The sequence below is a fragment of the Zalophus californianus genome, chromosome 8 (assembly GCF_009762305.2).
Source record: "Zalophus californianus isolate mZalCal1 chromosome 8, mZalCal1.pri.v2, whole genome shotgun sequence".
NCBI lineage: Eukaryota > Metazoa > Chordata > Mammalia > Carnivora > Otariidae > Zalophus > Zalophus californianus.
In genome coordinates this window covers 55,310,649-55,330,625 of record NC_045602.1, presented here as the reverse complement: position 1 = coordinate 55,330,625, position 19,977 = coordinate 55,310,649, and positions in this window count along the sequence as shown.

Genomic DNA, 19,977 nt, shown 5'->3' with positions numbered 1-19,977 from the left:
GGTGGGTAGGTCAGTGGCAATACAAGCCACACAAAATAAAACTCACACAGTCCTCTGCGAGCAGTTACCAGAGCAGAATGTTGAGTGACCCAACAGCAGTGACCTGGTGACTCTAATTTTCCAGTCCTTGTTATGAGTATATTCAGCCCATCATTTTTGTTTTCAAAAGCTTGATTAAGACAACTGATTATGGTATCATCAGTGCCAATATAGCTGCTACAAGGAATTTATTGGCAATCCAGCTAATTGGGTAATTTGGAATATGCTTGAATAGGTCAAACCTGAGATACTCTGATTAGTGGTTTGTGGCTTTCCTATTCAAGTTGTAATCACTCTCCTTGCTCAGAAGAATGAATGTCCTTGTGTATAATAATGAGCCAGTTGATTTTCTCCTAATTGAGCTCATAGTGTAACTGGACCCCCTCATTCACTGGGAGTTGGCTCTCAGCTCCCCTTTCCTTTAGTTAGGATACACCAGTACTTTAGTAGGTATTGTACTGTTCTTTTATGCTTCATGAATCTTGTTGTCTTTATGATACTGTATGAGTTCACAGAAGAAACGTGAGATGGCTACTGTAAGTATTAAGCTTAAACTATGTTGGGGTACTACGTTAGCAAGTCTATCTTATTTTTCTTATTGACCATTCTCCCCTCTATTTCTGTCCACACTTTACTTTGAGAGACTACACACTCCCCAGTGATTAAATCTCCCCTTCCTCACTTACAGGGCATTCATATCTACCATTTTTCCCTTCATATCTTCCCCATTTTATTTCTCTTTTCACTAGTAACTTAAACTCAGTATGAAAGTAAATATTTAACTTATACACTTGTTGCCAATTTAGTAACATCTCATGTTCAGCCACTGTCTATATTTTTTGAGTGTTGTATTTCTTCTTATGCTATAAATCTATAGAGACTACAAAGAATGACATTTTGTTAAAAATAACAAACTTTCAGTGACTCTTGTTCTTTTCAAATGGTTTAAAGTAATTTCCAGTAACATCAAACTAATGAAAGACATTCATGTGAGAATATTTGAGAATATAAGGAAATTAATATTCTAGTTTAGTTTAAATTTTGGTGAACCTAAGAATTACAGGTAGCTTGTTAAAAATGCAGCCTTTCTAGGCTCTTGTTGCAGAAATATTAATTTATTTGATCTGGGGTGATCCCAAGTTAGAGGTTTTTTTTTTTTTTTAAGAAGTTGCCAAGTAACTCTCATATGATAAAGTTTGAACATCATTGCTCTATTTGGTAGAAATAAATATGCTGTTTTGTTGCTTTGTTAAAATATCTGTAGGTACAAAAAAGTATTTGCAGAAATACCGTGTACTGAACTGTTGGGTAGCATTTGCGGCACCATAGCTCCTAAACTTAATGACTTGAAACAATAAGCAAAGTCTGTGAGTCACTTGGGTAATTCTTCTGATCTGGGTTGCCTCGGCTGGGGCCAGATGACTGACGGTGGCCTTCGTCACACATCTTGCGGTTGTCTTAAAGTCAGCTGGGACAACAGGGATGATTTGGGTACGTCTCTTGTTATATAGAAGGCAAGCCAAGGCTTCTTCACATGGCAGATTTAGGGTCTCGAAGAACAGCAAGAGTGGGCAAGTCCCATTGGGCAAATACTTTTCAAGTCTCCAGTTCAGTAATGTTTGCTATTGTCCTGTTGCCCGAAGGAAGTCATACGGTTACATCCAGAGTCAAGGTGTTAGGGAACTACTCAAGTGTGTTGATTCAGAAAGGTGACATACTGCAGCTATTTTTGCAACAATATAATTTCCATGCTCAGCTGAAAATGCAACTGACTTCTGAGTGTCTGTCTGGTAGAGACAAAATTTATTTTCAAGATCAAAGACCTGGATTAAACCAGCATTCCACTTAGTAACTAGAAGATGGGTATGCCTTTTATCTTCTCAGGTTCACTTTCTTCATCTATAAAATGTGACTACTACTACTAATAATATCTACTTTATAGAGCTCTTTAGAGAATAAATGATACAAGAACACTTTGTAAACTATAAGTGCTCCAAAATTCAAAGTATTTGTAGATGTATATGCTTAATGTGAGTATTCCCCACCCATCAACAAATTAGTAAAGCATTTGTTAAATCAGTGAGCTTCCTCATACTTCTGTGACTTGACTTCTCTAAGTCTAATCCATCCTCAATCTGCTACTAGAGTTATTTTCCATAAAAGCCAAAATTGTCATGTTATCCAACACATTAGTAAATCTCTGATAGCTTTCCATTGCCTATATAATATAAGCAGAATCAGCATATGAAGACAGTCTGGGCCCATTTCCTTTCCTACCCAACCTCCTTGATTCCATTAAATTTTACATCATTCCCTTCGCACATCAGATCTTTGCCATTTCAAGCTATATCTACTCTATTTCCCTCAAACTAGAATGCTCTCATCCTGCATCGTCCCCTTGGCAAACTTCTACCATCCTTTAGCACCCAAATCAAATGTTCCTTCCTCATTCCACAAACACTTAGTGGACCAAGATTTCTTGACTCCTCCTATGTTAATTGTTCTTTCTTGATTCCCAAAAGACTACTGTTAAAATCACAAGCACTTACAACAGAGTATTAAAACTTATGTGTGCATGTTGTCTATCTCCCCAGCTAGACTGGAAACTTCTCTAGTACCAGAAATAGTGCAGATTCTCAGTCTATAGTTTTGAGTAAATGAATGAATGAATCTTTGACTCCTTTATCCCTTCCCTGGTTGGCCAGATTATGATTTGATACTTAATCAATCATGCTCAACCCCTGGATTTCCTTTTGTCAGCCCTGACTGTAGACTGAAACATCTATGTTCTTGACCAGTGTCCATCCTCACATCTGATGTGGACACAATTACTTATGTCTTAACCTCAGGTTCCCTACCAAATTTTTGACCCATTATCTTATTACTTGCTACCCTGAGAGAGTTAACTGCATCTTTTTTACTACCCTTGAAGTTATAGTGATGCCATCCAAATGTAGTGATGATCCAGGGAATAGGGGAGGAACTGATACTTTTTATGAATGTGCCTACCATGAACTTTATGAAAAAAATATTTTTCTCTCAAATAACAGCTGAAAACTGTGACTTACATAGATTAAACAACTTACCCAGGGCACATAGCTAAATATACAACATGGAATCTTAACCCAGTTTTGTCTAACCAAAAATGAAACAAAACAACTCTTCTGATCTTTAACTCTACCACAGTAGAGTTAACATACAGACTCATGCTATAGTTACTAAAAGTTTCCATTTGTCTAGTTTGACTATAAATCTAGGACCTTAATACCAAGAAAAGATATTAAGAAGTTGTAAATTGATTTAAAATACAGCATCTAGGCACAAAATCATGTGTTGGTGGTATTATATTAATAGTTATTTTGGTTCCCAAGTTTCTAGTTTACCCAATGTTTTAGAATAAATATGATAGAAGAGTAATAGGGTCACTTCAAACAAAAAGCTGTGCAACTTCATTCCCTCTCCTTGAACTTCTAAGTTCAAGATTTTATCTCCCTTCTAGGCAAAAAGAAAACTTTTGTTTTCATTTTTTACTAAAAATAATAATTATGGATCAAATGGTACAGTTTAAAAAGAACTGGCTCTTATTCCATCTCTGGAATTTCCCACCCTAGAAAGCCTTTCTTTCTTGGCAAAATATGACATAATAATTTGAAAGAAAAAATAAACTTAAGTGTTTGAGGCCAGAAGTTAATTGAATAAGACCCTAGATTCTGATGAGTTTGTATTTTATGGTTTATTAACTTGTTTTAATACCCCAAAAAATGCTTAGGAAACCCAATTATCATGCCACTTAATCTGAGTTATCGGCTGATTTCTGCTAGTTTCTGGATGTCTTATTGACCAAGTTATATTTCCCACTATGATGTACAAGAGAAACTGAGCTTTGATTTGAGAAGAAAAATTTAGGTTCAGAATATGAATAATTGCCCCAAATCAGAAAGATTAAATTTTTAGATTCTTAGATCCTAAGACCCAAGCTTACAGTTTCAATTACCAACTTCATCCTGGCCCTAAAAATAAGATAGTATGAAAAAATTAAGGCCTTAAGATTTTTCTATAATTGACCTGTTTTCTACTAGTATGGCTACTACCATCTTGTTGTTTTGTTTTGTTTTGTTTTTACTTTGTTTAAATGAAGACATCAAAGCCAGCTGGCTGGTTATAAATAAAGAAGGTTTAAGAGTTAATACCTGAAATTGTGATGTCTCATTCTGGAGCCTGCTGGCCACACAAAAACAACTCATCAAAACAACTCATCATCAGCCTGAATAGGCTACTGGTCTTGTCTCCACCAAAAGGAGTATCTACTTATAGGTTAGATGGACATCTTTCTTCAGTTACTGAAGGAAAGCTAGACAGAGGCCTCCTAAAGGACTATTGGAAATTCTTCCATGATCCTTTAAAATAAGGATTCTTAGCTTATTGTGGGCTCCATAGATGAGTTTTAGGAAGCCTATGAACCTCTCATCCCACAGGTGTTTGCAAAATTGTACTATCAATTTTTCTGGTGAAAGGTTCCACAAAATGTAGATTCTCACAGAAGTCTGTGGCCCATAAAAACTAGATCAAGAATGAATGCTCTTAAGTTCTTCAAACTTCTAGGCACAGATACATTTCTGGGACATCATGAGGACAAAAAGAGTAACAGGTAAAACAGAGGAAGAATTAACTGTGGCTTTTTGCCAAGTACAAGTGGAGGCAACCTGGGACCATAGCTTTCAAGCACAGAATTATAGAAAACGGAGTGACACAGTGGTCAAAATGAAAGCAACTCTCATAATCCTCAAATTTGCCATTCCCCAGATGAGTAATGCAGAACCCTATGTAGGATGGTTCTTCTCTTTAGAGTAACCCCATATTTGGGAGCAGATCTCAGGAACCACTGAGTCACTGAGTTTTGTGTATTTAACTGATTCATGTTTTCTATTGATATTTAATTGAACAGCTGCATTGTATGCAAGGTGTAATGCCAGACACTAAAGATATCATGGTAAACTAAACAAGAGCAGATCTCAGGAACCACTGAGTCACTGAGTTTTGTGTATTTAACTGATTCATGTTTTCTATTGATATTTAATTGAATAGCTGCATTGTATGCAAGGTGTAATGCCAGACACTAAAGATATCATGGTAAACTAAACAAGAATTAGAGGGGAAGAGTAAGCAAGCCTTGATTCAGCCCAATTTGTAATGGTATTAGGATACAATGAAAACTCTTTGAGCTGCTTTGTTAATCACAAATTCTCTCAAAGCCATAGAATTTTAGAGTTAACAAAAAACCTGATTACTAGTCCAATCCTCTTATCTTACAATAAAAAAGTAAGAGCCTTGTTCAGTGTTATTCGGTTAAGATGGCAATGCTGGGTTTTCCTTCATCTAGCCCATTCATTTTTCTACTGTTTTAAATTGTGTTTCACAATCTGTCTATATTCTCTTTTATTTATAGAATCAACCAATTTCAGATTTCCCTACATGCCCCCAAATACCTAGATGTCAACATACAATCCCTGGAACCCCTTCCTCTGAACATTAAGTCTCTCACTCCACATACCAAGAAGGAAAATAATTCAGAATCAATTGTTAAGTATATAGGATGATGAAAGATGGGACCTGACGAATTCAAAAACTAGAATACTTGCAATGTTTAAACTCAGCCTTTGCTCAGAAACAGAAGCACCCCTGGCTCTTTAAAATCATGGTCTCAACTGGTCCACTCCCTCATGATGTCATATACAGTTTGACGTTGTCTGGGCAACTTGGTAAACCATACTGCTTCCTCCACTGTTTAATTCCCTTTCCTGAATAAGATCCTTAGGCAACCAGGCTTCATTAGTTCAGGTGCTAGCCTCAGGGAACTACTTGTTTTAATTAGAGGGATGAAATGGCATTTTAATTGTGCACAATGATTAATAAACATGCTGAGCTGCTGCATAATGATCTCCTGCGTGAAGAGCTTTCTCCCTATTCCTGATATCTACCTCCATTAACTGATTGTTATCCAGGCTGAGAGCTATCGAGCCTTCCTCCAACCAAATTGTACATTGTCTGTCCTCCAATTTCTTCACTAATAATAATTATTAGAGCTAAGTCCCATTTTTTTTTTTTTTTTGGAGCAACAGAGACAGGACTAGAATAGAGGGAGCTTACAGAGTGGTGTATGGTCTATGTAATTTATTTCACTGAACTTCCTTGTAAAGGGGAGATAATAATAGGACCAACCTCACAGGACTTTGCAAAGATTAAATGAGACAATTCACGCAAAGCGCTTAGTCGAATGCTGGCCCAGAGTAAGCACTCTGAAAATGTTAGCTGCCATTATCATTAGGAGGATTATTCTTACCATGATCATCATTAACTTCTTCATTTTCATCATCAACTTCATCATCACTGTAATCAAGACCATCATCTTGGTCAAGATTAGACACTTAGATTAGATGTAGATTAGACTCTTAGAGATCATAATGTCCACTGTATCACATCTAATTTAGGAATAATTTTCCAAAGGGTGGAGGTCGACTAGAGTTTTTTTCCCAATTTCTCCTTTAATGTTGTATGAGAGTAGTTTGGAATGACTTATAATACATATGCACAAAGAAAGTCATGTATCTTAAAGGCTTAATCTCAGCTCTTCAGTAGGTGAGCAAAATACTAAGTGTGTACCTGAACTTCAATGATAACAGAAATCAGAAAACTGAATTATAAAGTGACTTCTGTTATAAAAGCTGCATATGCTTGGGATTTGTAATAGTTTTATTGGCCACTATCATAATTTTGATGAGTCCATACAACATTATAGCTACTTTCCCCAGTGTTGACACTGGTAAATTGTTTTTCTTTGTGTCTCTTGGAAATTGTTTCTCTAAGTCATATATCTCCAAGTCTTTTACTCTACTTGATTTGGTGGGAATAATTCTTGATGAAACCCAGGGCAGCTGCCACTATTCACTATCCGCAAATGGCTATTGTGATGCTGGCTATTATGTAACTGACCCTGTTCCTTAGCTTGAATTATTAATGAAAGTATTAAAAAAAAAGCAGGCTGGCTGATCTACTGATCTACTTATTCTTACATTTTGATATGCCACTGTAACTGCGCACCAATACAATTCCCTATGTGTCCAAGAAGAGAAGAGTAGGTATGACTGAGCATGGTAGAAACTAAATGTGGAAATAACTTTCTACATTTAGAAATGTAGGACCTCATGGAAATAAGTCTGCCCCACTGAAGATGTTTTCCTGTTCACAGGGTCACTATAGTTCAGTGAAACAGATATGATTGATTACATGGGCCAAATTTTACCTTGCTTCAGGGAACTCCTAATTCTTGTTGTAGTTCCTTTAAGGGCATGCACTTGTCTGCAAGAGTCAAAAGGGAAAGGTGAATGAACTTCTTTCACCATGGTAGAGCAGAGAGAAAGGTTTCAGAATAGATGCTCAACCTTAAAATCTAGGACAGGACAGAAAGAAAAAGAAGACTAAACATACTTTCTTATCTTCCCATTTCCCTAGCAAAGAAGTCTTTAAAAACACTTAGCTAAATTTCCACTAAAATATAACTACACAATAATTAGAATAGCTAACATTAAAAACACTGGGGCGCCTGGGTGGCTCAGTCGGTTAAGCCTCTGGCTTCAGCTCAGGTCATGATCTCAGAGTCCTGGGTTGGAGCCCAGCATTGAGCTCCCCACTCAGCTGGGAGTCTGCTTGTCTCTCTGCCCCTCCCCCCACTCCTGCTCATGCACACACTCTCTCTCTCTCTCAAATAAGTAAATAAAATCCTTAAACAACAACAACAACAACAACAACAACAACAACTAACCAAGGCGCCTGGGTGGCTCAGTCAGTTAAGCGTCTGCCTTCGGCTCAGGTCATGATCCCGGAGTCCTGGGATCGAGTCCTGCATCGGGCTCCCTGCTCAGTGGAGAGCCTGCTTCTCCCTCTCCCTCTGCCTGCCGCTCACCCTGCTTGTGTTCTCTCTCTCACTCTCTCTCTCTTTGTGTCAAATAAATAAATAAAATCTTTAAAAAAAAAACTAACCATATGAAGCTTTACTGAAGATGTGAAGGAACTGAAACCAGCACACACTGTTGGTGGTACATTTTACCAGCATGAAATGGTACCTTTTTGGAAAAGAGTTCTATATGTTCTTGAAAAGTTAAACACGCAACTACCACACATCCAGCATCCTGTTCCTAAGCACTAACCTGAGAAATGAAAGTGTATGTCCACACAGAGACAAGTTCACTTACTATAGCCAAAATTTAGACACTAAAAGATCTCTTAACAGGGAAATAGGTAAACAGATTATTGTGCAATCATCCTACAATGGAATACTACTCAGCAAGAGAGAAGAATCAACTATTGATACACGCAGTAACAAAGATGAATCTCAAAACAATTATGTTCAGTGAAAGAAGCCAGGCAAAACTGTAATCTACAGTGACAGAAACAGTTTTAGAATAGATGGTGCTTGCTGTAGATTAGTGAGGGGGAAAGACAGATTACAAAGAGGCATGAGGAAACTTTTGCGGGTGATGCATATGCTCATTATCTTACTGTGATGATGGTTTCAGAGTGGACACTAATGCCAAAACTTACCAAATTGCAGACTAAATACTAGATTGAACATCAACTATATCTCAATAAAGGTGTAATAAAGAAATAAATTAAATAAATAAATGAAATCACTTAGCTGAAGCTTTATTAGCACAATATCTATGCTAATGGAACCACTGGTTGGGATGCATTTTTTTTTCTGAAATAGTCACAACAGTCTATCAATCTCTGGCAAGCATTGCTTGTGTGTGTAGTTTTCTATTAAAGGCTTTCTATTCTTATGAAAAGAGATTCAAGAAAACAATGCTCTTATATGCATATAGACACAGTTAAATACATGAGAACATTTGTCTCTAATAAACAACCACAGTAATATAAATATAGCTGAGTAAATCTGCTTGTGGTAAACTCTCCACTATTTAGAGTCTTTCGAATAACCAGCCACTAATGCAAAATTAAGGACTTAAAATTTTCTCTCCAATTTTAGAGAAGCCTGTAAGGAGAGATTTTTCTGGACAATCCAACTTCAATACCCTACTTTTCACCCCCGGCACAATGCCTTAGCATAGCTGAATCTGTCAATCCTAGGTTTATTTCAGTGAGTCAATCCATTAATGAATCCTTTATTACCAATGGGTCCTTTCTTCACACAGTTTACCTTTGACCTTCTCAACTCCATTTGACCATTCTTCCAATTTTTCTGTAGTCTTTCCAATGCAGAGGTACTGGAGAGGAGTTCAAGAATATTCATTTAAGACATGCCCACATTTTTTAATGTACTATTCTCTTTCAAAATACCCCAATCCCTAAAAACTTGGTCCATAATGAAACAATTTTTGAAAAAAAAAAAGATTTCTGAGAAATTACTAACTTGGGAAAAGAAGTCCACTGAAACATAATGTAGACTGATATATATTCATATAAATGTCAAATCAGATGCACATATATTTATAATATATTACTAAATATATTACTACTAAACTTATATTTTCCATAAATGCTCTTTAATAATCAAGAATGAAATAGATTATAATAATTTAGATGCATCTGTCTGTACTGATTAGTTTAATGGTATTCTTCTCTTTTTTAGGAACTCAACACTTGCTTACATAATAAAACTGTCAGAAGAATAGTTTAAAATTATCTCAGTGAGGAAGGAAGGAGAGATAGAGGTAGAGGAAGGAAAGATTATTTTATATTTGATTGCAAGAAAAATCTTCATGGAAAAGTTGAGATTTATCTTTATTGTTGAAAAAAGCAGAGAATTACAAAGAAGCAAAGAGAGGAAGAGGAATGAAGAAATCAGTCAAAACACTCAAAGGGTATTCAATAAATGAGCAAGTACTCTACACAACTATATTGAAACATTCATACAGACCAGCAGAAGATAGGACTATCCTTCAAAGGACCTTGACAGCCAGTCTAAGAATATGACAGAATTCTTTGATCCTTGCTACTCCAAGTGTGTTCTCCAAACCAGCATCAGGATGCTCCGGAATCTTGTTAGAAACGCAGATTTTCTGCCCAACCCCAGACCTCCTAATTTAAATTCTACATTTTAGCAAGATACCAAAATCATGTGCATACACGTTAAAGTTTGAGAAGCCCTATTTTGGGAGAGGAGAACCACCTGTGTAGTGAAGAAAGCCCTGGGTCGGGGTTCCTGAGTGTCCTTGGATAAGTTACCTAAAGTCTGAACGTTACTTTCCTTAAATACAAAATGATGGGTTTTGAGCCTTTCCACTCTGAAATTCTATTCTCTCATTCGACGGGGATCAACAAAAGGGAAATTAAGATGTGGGAAGTGAGGTAATCAGTTATGTTTCAGGAAGACCAACCTAAAGAGAGAAAGAAAGGAAGAAGAAAGGAGGAAAGAAAGAAACTGCAATACCAGTTAAAAACACAGCATGGTATTTTAAACAAAGTTATAAGAATACAAAAAACCCCATATTTTATGTGTAGAATTATTTACCAGTATAGATACTTTCTTAGTATTAGTATTATATTTTCCTGTCTGCATTTTTTCTTAATATGCTTCTATTAATGCATTAAACTGTAAGACACATGTTATACCAAGAGAGTAGGAATGAGAGAGAGAGAGAGAGAGAGAAAGAGAGAGACAGAAATCTTCAGAAATCCAGTGGTACAAAGAAATCCAAGCAATGCCATAGAACTATTAAACAGTTGTAAAACGCATTGATTTTTAACTGGCACTCCCTTAATACGGCTATCTTTCTGATTAGAGTATTATAGCAAAAGTCATATGGCAGTGGAAAGAAGAGTCCTCATGCCTCACTTACAACTAGCTGTAACATCAGCAATGCTAAAGACGTGAAATTGTTTTTAAAGGCATGAACAGGTTGACAAAATACAAATATTTTTACTCCCAAAGAAAACTTTTACTTTAATATACTGCGCTGTCTAGTGACCAACTTGGGGGAATAGGGGGGCATTTAACTGTCTTTCTTTACTTTTACAGAACAGTTTTTTCCTTTTGTAACGTTTTCCACAGTAGGTGCCTTCAGCCATCTCTTCCAGATAATCATAGAGTATCTATTTGAAGTGACTGAATTCCACAGATTCACTTCATGATCTTTTATTTATGTCCTCCCACATTTAAAATAAATAAGGTTAATACTGATAGAACAAGGTTGTATGGGTCTTGAAGGATCTATTTTTTTCATCACACCTCTTTTGTTCCATCTTGCTTAGCAAATCAGATGCTAGATATATTTTGATTAGTTTGTACTTTAATGGATCATGCATGGAGGGTCCACCTTTCACATTGGAGCCATTAATTTTTCTTGAGTCTGATGGAAAAAACAGGTAGAGCTTTTTTGTGTGTGCTGATTGAAAAGTGATGGATTATTTTCATGTGGTAAGAAACACAATGTTTTCTTTAGCACAGCAGGATATAATGTTTGCAAGGTCTAACAGTGAAATATTATGCATATCTGCTGCTGGCCTGCCGCCAGAAATGGAACAGCAAAATCAGAGGAGATTTTGAATTTGAATCTTAAAACCAGTGCAGCCTACAAAGAAACTAATGAGCCATTCTAAGCAGAAAAAGCATTTGTACTAATAGATGATTCCCGCCATACACGCCGGCACTTAACAAAATGGTAAATAATTATTCATTTAAATGTTACCTTGAACTTTATTTCAAGGGGAAAAAACGATACTTATTCTGAGTAATTTCCAATAGGCACCACAGCAAGAATTTTTTTTTTTTTTTAATTCCCAATTCAGAGGCCCATGACATTTCCTTCCTTGTGGAAAGTAGAATCATTTTCCATATAGTTTTTCTCCTCATGTGCCTGAAAAACTGATTCACGGACAATTTTATCTCTCCATTATTTAGTATTTAAAACTGGTATTTTCAAATCAGTACACAGCATCATGAAAAAGCTCTGAAGTGTTGTAAAAAATAAATACATAAACATGACTTTTAACGGCGGGGGAGGGGATGTTTGAGTTTGCCAAATGTCTTGAGCTCCTTTGTTTCTAAAGTCAAGGAGCTGACAACAGCAATCCTTTCTTCAGCTGGCATTTTTTAAATTTTTGGTAAGCTACTGGTATATTAAGGGAAACACAATCTGTATGTTCATTTACATCTACCTGATCAAGCTACTATTTTCTAAGAAATATTCAATATCTTAGAAAAGTTAGAGTGACCTTTTCTGGGCTTTTAAACTTTATTTTATTTTGTCTTATTTTAGGTCTAGGGAATTTCATGCCGTAGGCATTAAAAGAAATTTGGGTCTACCAGAGCCCTTGCCCCACTGTATATGGAGAAGCTACACAATGATATGGAAAATACACTTGTTATTACTGTCCCCCTTTGTAAATAGAGAAATCTAATGGGAGGAGACATTTGCTACATCTTGATGCCCTATGTATTTTATATTACTGTATTTCAATCTGGAATTATGACTTTAAATTATAGGCTTTCACTTTTAAGACCATAATCATCTCCCAATGCTGCAGGGGAGGGTGCATGGGGGCTCAGTCCCCTGGAAACCTTGGGTGGAAAAGAAGAGGGGGGGAAAGCCCCACTGCACTGTCACATCTTGGCTCTTTAAAAATCATGATTGAGACATGCTTGTGACACATTCAGTCAGGCTGTCCTCTGCCTGAGTTACTAGCCAGGTGTTCCGTTTTCCTGGAAGCTGCATTAACTCTGCTGGGCCTCTAGGGTACTACAGAGTAATTTACTGCTACGTCACCCCAAACGGTGCTCCTGCGGCCCAAGGCCTGGTCTATCTCCAAATCGACATGAAACCTCAAAGTCTTGCTAGGGGTGGCTTATAAATTAGGAGAATATGGTTTATCTTCTAGATACTATTTTTTAAACGTCATGTATGACATAGTTGCCTTTGATTTGTTTAGCAGATATAAATAATAGATTTTTCTAAAGAGCTTAGAGATCAAATAGTCCATGTTTTAACCTGCCAACAAGCCCCCAAAATCTTAATTTAAAATGTAAAAAATGAAGCCCCATAAAGTATGCAAAATAATGCAATTATAAATGTAAATGTTCCTTTTAAAATTTGCTATGCAATCGTCATACATTATGGGAAATGCACTTTTGATACCAAAAAATCAATTCTACAAAGGCTACCCATATGTTTGAATTGTGTAAATTGAATCTGCTCTGTGCAGATGGTTAAAAACTTATTCAAAATTAGGACTAGGAGAAAAAGTCAGAGGGCCTTAAAGAACACATTAGAAGAATGCTTGAGTACATATATTTCTAAGCAAAGGCGATAATGTCAGTTCTTAAAACATCTAAACTTAAAAGAAATGTATGAGTTGCTCTATCTTCTGCCCAAAAAACTAATAGATGGTGTTTAGGATGTGCTGAAACTATAAAATAATATTCAGAATTTAGAAGTGCAAGGGAAAAATAATTCTGGCTATGTTTTATTTTCACTGAAAATTTTAAAAAGAAAGAGAAAAAGGAAGGAAGGAAGGAAGGGAAGGAGGGAGGGAGGGAAGGAGGGAGGGAAAAGAGAAGGGAGGGAGGAAGGAAGCTCCATTAGTGCTGTTGAAATATTAAATGATAGTACAATGCTTCCATTATGATTAAGTTAGGATGATAGAGTCTATTTGTTCAAGACAAGTAAAAAGAACATACAATATATAACATATATTTGCATATGTATAATTATTATACATGTGATACGTAATTACTGTAGGAATGAAAAACTGTAATTTTTCTTTTATGCATAGTTTATGGTTTTCTTTTTCCTGATCTCCATTTCCCCTGACTTTTATCAATGACAGCAATCATGTTCCTATATTTTATATTTGATTATGTGATTTGGTGATTATCATGTCCTTCTTAGCCTACAAGTTTCAAGTGGTGCCACTTTAGTTGCACTTTTTTTCCTTGGTCTTCACTTTGGCCTCTGAAAACACCTAATTTATTAAAGCAAAATAACTGGCCTCTCATGTATTTAATATTTAATGGGATAAAAACTTAACTACAGGGAACAATAAATGTACAAAATACCTAACTAGAGATGTCATTATTCAAATGTTCAATTGAAATTCAGCATGCACTTTAGGAATTCTCCAATTTTCCCAACATGTTATAATATACTTATCCTGAGCAGCCAAAGCCTGAACATGAGAAAGGACTCACACATACAAACTTTACACTGAGAAGCTCCACTGAACATTGCCAAGCTTGTGAAGTTCAAAGCATTGTGGCCGATTAGACATATACATATTTTTAACAATTACATATCAAGCACATTTTGTTGCTGCATGATCAGATGACTTAGGTATGTCAAATATACTTTCTAAGACTAAATGAATTTGCAAATGAAAATAGCAATTGCACTTCAATTACATACCTGTGATTGTAAAACACTAAAACAAGTAAGATTTCTTTTTCTCATATCAGATTTGAACTTACCATATTTTCCTGAGAGCAATTTTCTATTACAAATCACAATCACCCCTTTGTCAGAAAAAATATTTGAGGATATTCTTGGTAGTGTTGAAGTTTTGCCTAAAATGTTCTCAGTGTGTTCACTTAGACATTTATGTAATATATAGATATTGAATCCGTCTTTAAGGTAGTCCCCTCCCTCCTGTAGATTCAAGAAATTCACAATGGGTGTGGGATTTAAAAACTCACTTGTGCTTCTGAAACCTTAGTAGAACTAAGAGTTTTCAACCCATAAATTTTTAATAAATAAAATCCATCCTAACCTTTGAAAACCTTAAAAGTGACAGACTTCTAGTTCACCCTAACAAAGCAAAGCAGTAGTGAAATTTTAACTGATAAATTTAAAAATGCTTTCTCTTTTAAGGACTGTAGAGTTTCAAATGTTTTGACATTAAAAACCAACTGACAGATCTTTTATGAATATTTGGAAAATCATCCTTTGCTCTTTTGTAGCCCAGAAAAGATGCAGAAAAGAATCATAATATGCATTTTGGAAAGCTGTGTGGTGATATAAAAGACTCCCATGCAAAGAGCAGACGGAAAATGGTAGTTATTATTAATTTAGAAAAACAAAAGAGCAGCCCAGCATTTCAGTAATGTGGCAAGTTGTGTGCTCTTAAAGGAGAGGGGGGTTTATAATTGGATTTTAGAGTAATTTAGAAGACGAGATAAGATGTAATGGTTGTGTATTAGAGGTTACAACTACAACAGAAACCCATAACGTAAGGGTTCATTGCACTGGGAGAAAACAGAACAAAGAAAAGCAGCATCAACTGAAAATGGCCTGAGTGGGAAGCAACAAGGTGAAGCGGGCTGAGGAGACTCTGGGGCTGGAATGTTCTCTCTTGGCAGAGGCAGTAGTGGGGCCTCAAGCTCCTTCTCCAGCAGATAGTAAGGGATGCAGGTTTCCTTCAAAATATTTTTTCTTTAGTGACCTTGTTACCCTCCACCTAACCCCACCCCTTCTCCCTACCAGTAGCGCTGAGCTTGGCATCTTTTCCTCCCCAGCAGCCCAGAGGCTTATCAGGTTCTCTTCCACTCAGTCTTTACTGGACATCCTGGGGGCTCACCTGTGGATCCCGGGTTTTCTTGGTGGAGGTTATGGGAATTCTGTCCTCTGGTTGCCCTGAAACCACACACACACAAACACACACACACACACACACACACACGCACGCACACATGCGCACACACACACGCACGCGCGCACATGCACACACACCCCAACCGCACACTCAAACACTCACACACACCCTCATGTGGCTGGCCTGACCTCTTGGTTCCTCTCCATCCTTCCCCAGGGGATTCTGGGCTTCTGCCAACTGGGAAAGAAGGAAGTAAAATCAGAAGGAAAAGTAAAGCTTGCCTCTCAACCCACCAATTATCATCCATTGAAGCCTTGGGCAGATAAAAGCACTCTTTCAACCCCTCTCTCGGGATCCCTTTCAAAAAAATCTGTTACATAGGTTCAAGATCTCAGGTGAGGGCCTCAGGTAAGTGGTTCCTTTTTGGAGTACATAATCTAAGCACTGGAGAAGAACATCCGCATCTAGAATCAAAGAGCTGTGTTGCTGGCACTGAATGGATCCTTTGGAGTTGAATTCCTTCCCATTTACTGGCACTTGGCTACCCCCTGCTGGGCGGGAAGCTCGCTGGCCTTCAGACTCACACCATTAAGCTCCAGGGTCTAGTCTCCTCCCGAGACCCGAGACAGGATCCACTTATTTCCTGTCAAATTGTTATCACACGTTCCTGACATGAAGCTGGAGTGTGAAGTTACCTTCCAATCCCCCAGAGGTGTTAAAGATTTTTTCCCCAAGCCCTCTGTATGCCAGTTTAAGCAGAACAAATCTATTTATTTTTTGTGAGGATTGGTTTATTAAAAGCACACACATAACTCAAATTGTATAGTGAAATGACGTTAGGCTTTGTTGAGCATGAAAAGTGTGCTTGCTCAAGCCCCATTTCCAACCCTTCAGTGCATCATTTTCTCCTGAAGCAGAACATGGGTTAGGTTAAGAGGACATCAGCCCAGAAGCCTAAAAACTAGCATAACTCCCAGGCTTTCTTGAGCGCTCCCTTCCCCTCAGGCCCCTTTCCCGCCTCTCAGGAAAACCCGGCTATGTGACATAGGAAACTGGCAAAATATAAGTGGATGGAAAACTGATTTTTAACTGGATCAAGTTTTCAAATACAGATTAACACATTTTAATTGTCCCACAAACTATTCTTAAAGTCACTCTTAACAAAATCCAGACTGGAGGAAATTCACTGCCATCACTCTAATGTGTATACACTCTTAAGACAGTTATGAAACCTTGAACACATTTGGAAGACAGGACTTAAAAGCGCCTTTAATACAAAATAAAATAAAGTAAAATACAAATAAAAAGAGATGAGTTGTTATAAGCTGTAACACAGCTGCAGTGACAGAAACTGCAGAAACATGTAAACAGAGGGCGCTTTTAGTTACTCAGTGACCCAAATGTCTTTTTCAGACTCACAGGATTCTGATTCCGGCACACTTTTTCATTTCATTTATTCTGCAGACGAAGCAGAAAAGAAACGGACGTTGAGATCAAGTAAACAGGGGCTTTACATACAGCTCTAGACTGCCAGATAGACAACTTCTGTTTACATGGAGTGCAAGGGTAAAGAAACAATGTCAAAACTGCATCCTTTCCCGCATTTTTTGGTGTGAAATGAAAACCCAAGCATATTCACCAGCAAATTAATAAAGGACAAATGGGCTTCTAACCTTGCACGTTGTGTTAAAGTGTCAGAATTCTTGAACTACACATCGTACCACGGCCTCAGAAATAAACATAAACATTGCTCTGTCAGAAGAGGGTAAACAAATTAGGATTTTGCTAACTCTTTCAGTTGTTCTGCTCCCATGTGGCCTAGAACCAGCCCTACACCCTATCCAGCCAAAGTCGGCTCTGCTAGATGCCTTAGGTAAATCAGAGGGGAGATGAAGGCTGTAAAGGAAGGGGGACTAACCTGAGACTCCGCTTTCCTGTGAGTCAGCGGAGTGGCCAGAGTGAGAAGACGGTATGCAAGTGTACACATTACCACCTTTGCAAGATCCTGCACTCTAATCCTATTTTTTCTCGATGACCCCTCGATGTCAATTACTGCTCTCAGGGCGCAGTCTTATAATAGTTAGGTTCAGAGAGTTTCCTGAGGCCAAGCAAAGAGGTAAGCCTATCTCTGACTTAGGAGGTCTTACCCAATGTGAATTCAAGCAACCCTGCCCCCATCACCCCGTTGGAGAAGCATGTCAGCCTTTCCACCACGTTCTGACCGATGACATTTAGTTGTTTAATCTCTGTTCCTGCTCAGCAAATTGAGTGATTCCGCTTCTCCAACCCTTGCTTTTTGGTGATTCCAACCCCCTCTCCTATTTGAGCCATTTCCCCTTTCCATTTTTCTTAAACATTCAAACCAGATCAGCCCTCTCTGTTCTTAAATACTCCTTTACGATTAATTAATCAAACACTCAAAAGAGATTTGAGGGTCTTTCTTGTGTTTGGTATTATACACTGAGCTGTGGAGGATAGAAAATAAATAAAGGTATTTTCCTTGACCTAAAGCATGTTATAATATAATTAGAAAAACCATGTTAAACTAATAATACGCAATGGAATATAAGTAAAAGTTAAATAGTAAAATAATGACTGTCAAAGATGAAGGCCTTCAAATAAGAGACAAATCAGTGGTACAAGAAAACATTTATATAGCTTCAATAAGGAGGTAAAACCTGGACAAAGTATTATCTTGATTGTGGCAGTGGTATCATGGGTATGTGCATATATCCAAACTCATCAAAATGTAGAGGTTAAATATGTATAATTTTTTTGTATATCAATTATACCTCAATAAAATTGTAAAAAAAATGGAATAAACTAAATAATAAAAAGTATTGTTTGAGTGATTACTCTGTATTAGGCAGATACAAACATAATTCTAAATACTTTCACATGTATTACCTCCTCAGACCCTATTAACAACCCTAAGAGCTAAACATTATAGGTCTCCATTTTAGTGGTAAAGGAAATCGAGGCCCAGAAAAGTTAGAATCACAGAACTTATAAATGGTGGGGCTAAGATTTGACCCTAACCCAGGATTTGTTAAACTATGCTACTGTAATAGGATGAGAGAATGGATTTAAAAAGAAAGAAAAGCCAGAGTATTGCAAACCAGCCTTCTCTTTTGAACTGGGTGGGTTTCATTGTCCTGAAACTCTGGAGTCACATATGCAAACACTGCTAACCAAAAGAAACTGTGACTCCTCTGTACCCCATAGAGTTCAGTATTGCATAGTCTAATATACACATTAGAGTTTCATATGAAAGACACCCATGTGGCAAGTGAAATAGATTCACAAGACATTGGAAATAAATGTAGGCAGCTGCAAAAGAAAGGTCCAAGTCGAAAGTAATAATTTCCCTTGATCTTTTTGTCATTTTAAGTTTATGGTCAGAATAATCTAGACGAGGGGAAAGGGTGGTTACAAATTCAGGTGCCTACTGACTGGCACACTTGGAACAGTTTGGGGGCTTACACCAAGAATACAAATAGAGGCGCATATACTGCATGTTTTTATGCTGAAAAAATAGATACAGTCAAGGTAACACACTGTTAAAGTAAAATGTGTTCTCTTTTCCTATATTAATTAACAACCTGGAAGGCTAATATTGAATTTAGAATTCTTGGACTACTTGGAATTCTGTGTTAGAATATGATAATACGGGGAGAGTTGGCTCATGGCCTTGATTCCCAGTCTCTTCTGACCTCTGGCTCTGTTTCGCACCTCAAGGGCCTTGCACATCTAAACTGTGTTAACAGACCCCCACCCCAAGCACTCCCTTGACTACCTCACAGGCCTTGGGTACCATGATGACCACAGAGCCTGTCTTCAGGACCCAGAAAAGAAGCCATGCAGTTTGACATCATTTGCTCAAGGAATACCAGGAGCCTGGGTATCTGGAGCATGATGTAGACCCTTGTTACTCACAGTACCAGGGAGATAATTAGAGATGCAGCAACTCAATTCTGCTCCAGAACTACTAAATTAGAATCTGCATGTTAGCAAGATCCCCAGGTGTTTCCTAAGCACATTTAAGTTAGAAAAACACAAACAAAAAGGAAGGGTGGCTGCTTGACAAGACAAGTCCATTTGTCCCAAGCCCTCCTCATCCTATGGAGAGAGGCATGGCCGAAAGAGGGCTAAGATGGAACTCACTAAAAAGCAGCACGAGGACATGGTCGCTTCTTGCCCAGGTCTGAAGGTCAATAAAGGCCAGGCAGATCACAAAAATGATTCAGTAGGCCTAATGTGAAAGACACATGCCACACTTCATGAGGGAAATGTTGAGGGTGTCAGCCCTGCCTAAAGGGAGCAGCTAGTGATCAACTT